The sequence below is a fragment of the Bison bison genome, unplaced genomic scaffold, assembly GCF_000754665.1.
Source record: "Bison bison bison isolate TAMUID 2011002044 unplaced genomic scaffold, Bison_UMD1.0 scf7180017864211, whole genome shotgun sequence".
Lineage (NCBI taxonomy): Eukaryota > Metazoa > Chordata > Mammalia > Artiodactyla > Bovidae > Bison > Bison bison.
In genome coordinates, this window is record NW_011494783.1 from 33,923 (window position 1) to 42,363 (window position 8,441).

Sequence of the window (8,441 nt, forward strand, 5' to 3'; positions counted from 1 at the left end):
GTTAGCAGACTCTGTACACGGCCCCCAGCCGCCATCTTGGATTGAAGTGCTGTGAATTGCTTCTCTGCACACGCCCCCCAGCCTCCATCTTGGATTGCAGTGCTGTGAGCAGACTGTACACGGGCCCCAGCTGCCATCTTGGACTTTGAAACCACCTAGCTGAGGTGTTGCAATAGCCATTCTGCAGGAGGAACTCTGGTGTGCAGGCCTCTGCACTTGGCCCTCTGTGAGCACGTGAAACCAGACTAAGCACAAAGGGGGAAAAAAAGGTTAGGTTTTATCTTATTACCCAGAGTCTATTTATTTCCCCTGGGAATTGTTAATGGGCTGTGCCAGTGACCTTTCTGGGGCAGAACGCTGGTTAAAAACGGCCCAGATACTTCAAGTGGGCACTTGTGAGGCTGTGCAGTGAGCTGTGGTGGGGATTGCAGCCGCCTCCTCTGTCTCCCCAGAGAGGCTCTGTGGAAGTAAAGCTGTCTTATGGGGCTTTGGTTTCAGACCTTAGTTTTCTCAGAGGAGAGGGTGCCAAGGGCAGGTGCCCAGGAGCAGACCTGCCTTTTATTTGCTCTGCTGCCAGGATCCTGGTAGGAGAATGAAGTGAGTGGATATTGCAGCCACATTTTGGTATTTTCGCTAATGTATCCTGTTCCTGCTTCTGCTCTGCTATGAGGCTGTGGCTCTACGTCCCTCAGCCATCTAGCTGGGCCGAAAACAAAAGTTAGTCTTCCTGCTCCTTTGTCCTCCAGCTTGCTTCCTCGGACTGGGTTCTCCGTAGTCTCCCTATAGGTCTGGCCTTCTGCCTAAAGCAGGGATTTGTCCTGAGAGGCACCACAGTTTACTCAGTCCTTCACTTGTCTTTTGCTTCCTGGTGAGGATTTGTTTTTGTTCCCTCTTCCTTTGTCACCTTTCCAGATTGAAATACATACCTCACTGTCATTTTGCGATTCTCAAAATTAGAAAGAAAGCCAATAGGAAAATAGGAAAATAGCATTAACCTGTTATTATTGTAATTGTCATTCCCTTGAGGAAGCATCTAATTGTATTAACTGGCCTGTGGTGACAGCAGTGAACAGGCACAGTTTTCATACAGAAATGCCTTTGGTTCTTGGGCTTCCCCAGTGGCTCAGATGGTAAAAAATCTGCCTGCAATGAGGGAGATCCAGATTTGATCCCTGGGTTGGGAAGATCCCATGGAGAAGGGAATGGCTACCCAATCCAAGATTATTGCCTAGAGAATTCCATGGACAGAGGAGACTGGTGAGCTGCAGTCCAGGGGGTTGCGGACATGACTGAGCAACTTCCACTTTTTTCTTAGAGCATTAAGGGTTTGATACCAAGAACCATGGACACTCATATACAATGGAAGTGAACAAATGTCCTAATTTTGGGGGGTTGATCCTGACTTCTTTTGGTCTTTAATTCCCCCATCTTTTACTCTGAGACTCTAGGTCTGTCTCTTGAGCTCTCTTGGCTTCAAGTAGGGATAATGAGATCTTATCTGAAGTCAGGGGCTTCCCATTTGGCGCTAGTGGTAAAGAACCCACCTGCCGATGCAGGAGACATAAGAGACCAATATTTGATCCCCGGGCCAGGAAGATCCCCTGGAAGAGGGCATGGAAACCCACTCCAGTACTCTTTGCCTGAAGAATCCCATGGACAGAGGAGACTGGCAGGCTACAGTCCATGGGGTCATAAAAAGTCAGACACAACTGAAGCGACTTAGCATGCATGCACCTGATGTCAGCAGCAGGACCACGTGATCTCTGAAGGCCCCTCAGAGCCATTTAGACTGTGAGGTGCTATGGGAATAAATACCACTCTAACACTTTCGGAGTACTAAAATCCACAATTCTATGAATATTCTTTATTCAAATGTCCCCAAAACAAAGTAAAAGTCCAGCAGAATTTCAGAATTCCCACTCTCCAAGGAAGCCTTATGAGATAAGAAAACAGTGTTAAAAGAAATGAGATAATATATCCGAATGTTATTATTGTTTAGTCACTCAGTCGTGTCTGACTCTGCGACCCCACGAACTGTAGCCCACCATGCATCTCTGTCCATGGGATTTCCCAGGCAAGAATACTGGAGAGGGTTGTCATTTCCTCTTCCAGGGGATCTTTCCAACCCAGGGATCCAGCCTTCATCTCCTGCATTGCCGGGTGGGTTCTTTACCACTGAGCCATCAGAGAAGCCCATACATCAGAATACAGGTCTCTAAAATGTGCATCACTGCGTTGGATAGTTGCAGTGGGGGCTTCATAGCTCTTTTTCCAGGTGACCCTGGGACAGAAGTCTTATATGAACCAGGACTGTGCTAACCACTCCATATATGTTGCCATTTAATGTTTCGACGAAACTTGCGTGGTGTGCACATTTAGAAATGAGGAAGCTGAAATCCAGGAAATTAACTAACTCAAGCTAAGTAATGGTAAAGAGGACCTTCAAACTCAGTTGATCTGACACCAGCGCTCATACTCTAAATCACATTTAATGCTTGTCTTTCTGTGTAGACACCAGGAATCTTATTTATGGGAAGAGTCTGTTAGTGATGGCTAGGTTCTGGGAACTCATGCATAAAAAATTAAGAATCCGTAAAGAATGTCACCTAACTGGATGCTTGGAGGACAGAGGGGTTTGGAGAGGGTGGAGGTGTGTGAGCTCTCGTAGCACTCTGGTCTTGCCATCAGGAAAGCTTTCTCAGGTGTTCTGGTCCTGAGCTGTCTTTTTAAAGCATGTCTAAGGTTGAAGGTTGAAATTAAGAGCGTGCTCCTTGGAGGCAGGACCGTTCCTCTGGGAACTGCAGGGCGTGGTGGTGAGGTGAGGACATGGGCAGGCAGAGCAGCGGCCGGATGGACGGCAGCAGCAGGGAGCCTGACAGCTGTGGGGGCAGAACCCTGCACAGCTGTCTGGGGGCGTGGAGGCCTGCGGGGCCGGGCGTGGAGATCCGCAGAGCAGGCTGGCAGGGCACACAGAGCCTAGTGCCATTGCGATGTGTCATCTATGCTCCAGGTGGCTAGGACTTGGGGAAATGACTGTTACCCTGCATGCAGATGGATCTGTTATGTTTAGAACATCTTCCTCCCAATGGGCTATCTAAGTGTACTCTTCTACTGCTGTAGCTGCCTTTCCAATGTGAGTTCCAAGTTTTCCGTTGTGTTTAGGATGGGCAGTGAGCCCAGTGAACTTTAGAGAGGGGGCCCTTTGTGCTGACCATAACCACCAAGCATTATGACTCAGTCACGTGGCATTGGAGGGACTGATGTTGAGGCTGAGACTCCAATACTTTGGCCACCTGATGCGAAGAACTGACTCATTTGAAAAGACCCTGATGTTGGGAAAGATTGGAGGTGGGAGGAGAAGGGGATGACAGAGGATGAGATGGCTGGATGGCATCACTGACTCGATGGACATGAGTTTGAGTAGACTCCGGAAGTTGGTGATGGACAGGGAGGCCTGGCGTGCTGCAGTCCATGGGGTCACAGAGTCAGACATGACTGAGCGACTTAACTGTGGGATCAGGTACACACTTTCTTTCTCAGAGGACATTGAGTCCTTGACCCTCTGGTGATGGCAGAAGGCCCAGGGGTTCGTTGCAACCCTTCTCTGATGCTCTTGTCCCCTTCCTGTTGTGCGACTGGGATCTCCTGATGCTTCATTGAGTTTTGGTCTGCAACAGAGGGAGGGAACCCAGTTTGGCTCAGTCCTTTCTTGATGACTGCATGAAGTTGGCCTTACTCTCTGGTGTGGAAAGCCACAAAGCCAAGAGGCCTGTGCCAGGGCCTCCTTCGTGGCTGATGGTGATCATGCAGTGATGCTCCCTGGAGGGGAAGCCTTTGGTTTGAAACACCCATTTCCCACTGGTGCTGGGCTCAGTGGAGGGCTTCTCCTGGGCTAGGAGTGGGACCCAGGACAAATGTCTTCTCTTCCAGTCTTTGGTGCAAGATGTAGGTATCTAGATGTGGCCACCTGTTGCCAAGGGACCCACAGAGCCTTCATATTTCCTGGCACGGGTGAAGTTCCTCCACACTAGAGGCTGGCTCCTGGGGTGATGGCCCAGCTGTGCCAAGGCTACTCCTGCTGTTGGCCTTCCCGAAGTTCAGGCCAACCACATGGGGCTGACAACACTGAGAACTCAAGCGTGGCTTTTTCCCCAGCAATTCTTTACAAAATTTTAATTTTAGCTGTTTTAAATTATGTAATGGACTCCTGCATACACTCTCTGTACACTTTTAAGCTTCACAAAGTGGAAATCCACCTTGACTACCGTTCCTGATTCCATCTCCTCATTATCAGTTGGTTTTATAGACTTTCAGATGTTTCCTCCTTGCATTTTTTCTCTATATATACATATATCATCCCACACAGTGTGGTTGTGTAATTGGTATCAGCTGTACATGCTGTATAAACTTCTTTGAAACACTTTCTTTACTCAACTACCTTAGCAGTTTTTCCAATCAGTATATGTATGTTTAGTCGCTGAGTCATGTCCAACTCTTTGCAAAGCCATGGACTGCAGCATGCCAGCCTTCCCTGTCCTTCACTATCTCCCAGAGTTTGCTCAAATTCATGTCCACTGAGTCAGTGACACTAACCATCTCATCCTCTGCCACTATCTGCTCCTTTTGCCTTGAATCTTTCCCAGCATCAGGGTCTTTTCGATTGAATTGGCTTTTCACATCAAGTGGCCAAAATATTGAATCTTCAGCTTCAGCATCAGTCTTTCCAATGAATATTCAGGGTTGATTTCCTTTAAGATTGACTGGTTTGATCTTCTTGATGTCCAAGGGACTCTCAAGAGTGTTCTCCAGCGCCACAGTTTGAAAGCATCAGTTATTTGGTGCTCAACCTTCTTTATTGTCCAGGAGGAGATGGTGAAGGACAGGGAAGCTTGGTGTGCAGCAGTCCATGGGGTTGCAAGGAATTAGACACGACTGAGCAACTGAACAATAACAACAACACATCCATACATGACAACTGGAAAAACCATAGCTTCAGCTATACAGAATTTTGTCGACAAAGTGATATCTCTTCTTTATAACACATTGTCTAATTTTGTCATACCTTTCCTTCCAAGGAGCAGTCGTCTTTTGATTTCATGGCTGCAATCACCGTCTGCAGTGACTTTGGAACCCAAGAAAAGCAAATCTGTCATTGCTTCCACTTTTTCCCCTTCTATTTGCCATGAAGTGGTGGGACCAGATGCCGTGATCTTAGTTCTTTGAATGTTGAGTTTCAAGCCAGCCTTTTCACTCTCTTTTACCGTCATCAAGACTCTTTAGCTCCTCTTCACTCTCTGCCATTAGAGTGGTAATTCTCTTAACTGTTGCAGAGTATTCCATAATATATCATATTAAGGATACTCTGAACCAATGCTCCCTTTTTATAAAAATATTGGAGAATACCTCCGTATTGTCCTGAAATGAAATTCATAAGTAATATGTTATATAATATATGATTAAAAAGCAATATAATGTTCTAACTGTAATAAAAGGATACAAAGAAAAACAATGTATAATAAATTAACATCTACTTTGATATACAAATGACTTTGGCACACTGAAGCAGATGACATCATCAAGTAGACAGATGCTGTACCTCTTTATAGACTCAAGTGAGTGCTACAGTCCCGAGTGCAGACAGATTTGGGTGTGATTTGATGCTAAATTAAATACCCTGGATGACATTGCCAATGACTTCATGATTTTTCTGAGATGATGAACAACTCATGGTAAAGATTCAAGCTAAACAAAGTTCCAGTGTGTCTCAGTTTATTTGGTGGTTCCATTCTTAGAAATCATCATCTATTAAAATTGTGCAAAAATTGATTTGTGTTTATATGTAGTGGAGTTAAGTTTTTGGCTCAGATGTTTTTCACCAACAAGGCTGTGACAGGACACCCAGAATCCATGATGGATGGGGAAAATTCTTCATTGCGTGAGATATGTTGTGGCCCCCAACCAATGCGTACCAATAGTAACCCCAAAGATCATGACAGTCAACGCCTGCATAAATTTCCTAAACATCTCCAGTCATTTAATGGAGACATTTATGCTTTTATTTTTTCCTCTATGTTTTTGCTATTATAAACAAAGTAGTAAAGAGAATCCTTATATTTTCAGTCTTGTGCACATGTCAGAACAGTTTTTCCCAGAAAGATAAATCCCCAAGTCACTTCAACTGAGGTTCAAGTTGACACATGATTTTCCCCATCCATCAAGGATTCTGGGTGTCCTGTCACAGCCTTGTTGGTGAAAAACATCTGAGCCAAAAACTTAACTCCACTACATATAAACACAAATCAATTTTTGCACAATTTTAGTGTATGATGATTTCTAAGAATGGAACCACCAAATAAACTGAGACACATTGGAACTTCGTTTAGCTTGAACAACCCTCACAGGTTGGCTGGGGTGTGAAGTGTGACTTCTCTGCAGGATGGCTCTTTCCGTTCCACTTTTTCTTCTTCCCAGGGAACCCCCAGCCTGGGTCAGAGCTGATTCTTGTTCACTGGGAAAATGCAGAACCATGGCTTCCCCTCCATCTCCGGAAAGACAGCCCTCCTCTGGATCAGCTGCTCTTACCTGTCCTTCTTTTTTTTTTTTTTAAATGACTTTATATATTGATTTTTGGCTGTGGTAGGTCGTTGCTGTGTGCAGGCTTTCTCTAATTGTGGCAAGAGGGGTGCTCTTCGTCACAGCGTGCAGCCTTCTCATTGACGTGGCTTCTCTTGCTGCAGAGCATAGGCTCTTGGGCGCATGGAATTCAGCAGTTGCAGCACGCAGGCTCGGTAGTCGTGGCTCTCAGGCTTAGTTGCTCCTGGGCACGCGGGATCTTCCCAGACCAGGGCTCAAACCCGTGTAGTCCACATTGGCAGGTCAATTCCCATCTACTGTAGCACCAGGGAAGTCCTCTTTCCTGTCCTTCTAACAAAGGCAGCACCTTCATGATTTCCAGGAGTTTGCCCCACTCTCCCCACGTATCAGATTCAGAATATGAGCAGAATTTGTTATTATCAGGTTGATTTTTGGATTAATGAGGTATCTTCCTTGTGCATATTGGTGCTGATGAGTCACTGTAAGGCGTTTCTTGGAGAGAGGGTGAAGTTGGACATTTTCTCAGAGAGACTGGTGGAAAAGAAAGAGGTCTAAAGTTCTCCCACGGTGACTGGGAAAGAGAGAGAAGAGTCAGGAACAGGGACTCTCAGACTGGCAGAGAACTTTGAGGAGAGTTTGTCCGAGTCTTTGATGCCCATTCCACGAGAGAGACCCCTTAGGAAGCCTCAGATGAAGCAGGGGCTGCTGAATGTTCTGAGGGAAAGCAGCAGTTTCAGAACCTTACAAAGAAGATCGTGCAAGATTTGAGATTTGTTCTTTAGTAAGAAGCATAAAAGGCTTTTCATTTATTTATTTATTTTTTTAATGAAGAAAGGCATTGCAACAGGAAAGTTGTGAAAACAGGTTTCCCTTCAGAAAAGGACAACAGTAGAAAACTTGAGTTTGCATTTTGTTTCTTCTGTTTTGTCTTCATCCTCATTTGTGGGTTGTGCTTGTTTTCCTAAATAACTAACATGCAGGCCTCAGCAATGGACAAAATATTTTTATGTATATTGCCTGGTCCAAAATTCACAAACTTGCCGGGTATTTATTATTAAATTGTACACGCTAAGGTTGAAAGCGAGGAGGAGATTTAATCCAATGTTGCATGTTGAGAGAATGACAGAAGTAAAATCAAGCCCAGCTCTTCTGAAACTTAATTATGTGCCCTTTACAAGAAACTGGCTCTATGTTAATTTAACTCGTAGAATGTTAAGATGAGCATTTATTTTCATAACTTTCTTTGGAATGTCATGATAGTTTATTAGATTCTCTCTAATGTTTGCCTGCTTGGGCATATTTATTCATTGCCACCTGTTGGTAAATAAATATTATGGGGAAGAGGAGAAACAGGGAGATGACAAAGCACTTGTTAGTTACTCCAAACAGCAATCTTGGTTCAGAAATTTGAAATTCAGTCACTGAAAAATGGCAAGTAGATAGAGCTGATTTATTCTGGCCCCACTGGGCAATGGAAAATACTGTCAAGCAATATGGCTTTCTGATTTTCCATCCAGGGTAAAGGCAGAGTTATAGGAGCGTCATAATATTTTCCTGAGCGGGGGAAAAAAACAAAACCAACAAAGGCATAGACAGTGTATCTAATAATAAAGAGCAAAATCTGGAGCACACATGGCAACCTTAAATAAGATTAAATGAGAAAATGCTGTATGCAGACGTGCTTAGCTTAATGCCAGCCACAAATTAGGTTTTCAATGAATGTTGGTTCACTCTGAGGTTATATTGCTTTCCTAGAACTCCCTACTTAATAATCTGTGATTTAGAAAAATATTTCTCTCTCTCTCTTTTTTTTTTTTTTGGCCTCACAGCTTCCAGAATCTCAGTTC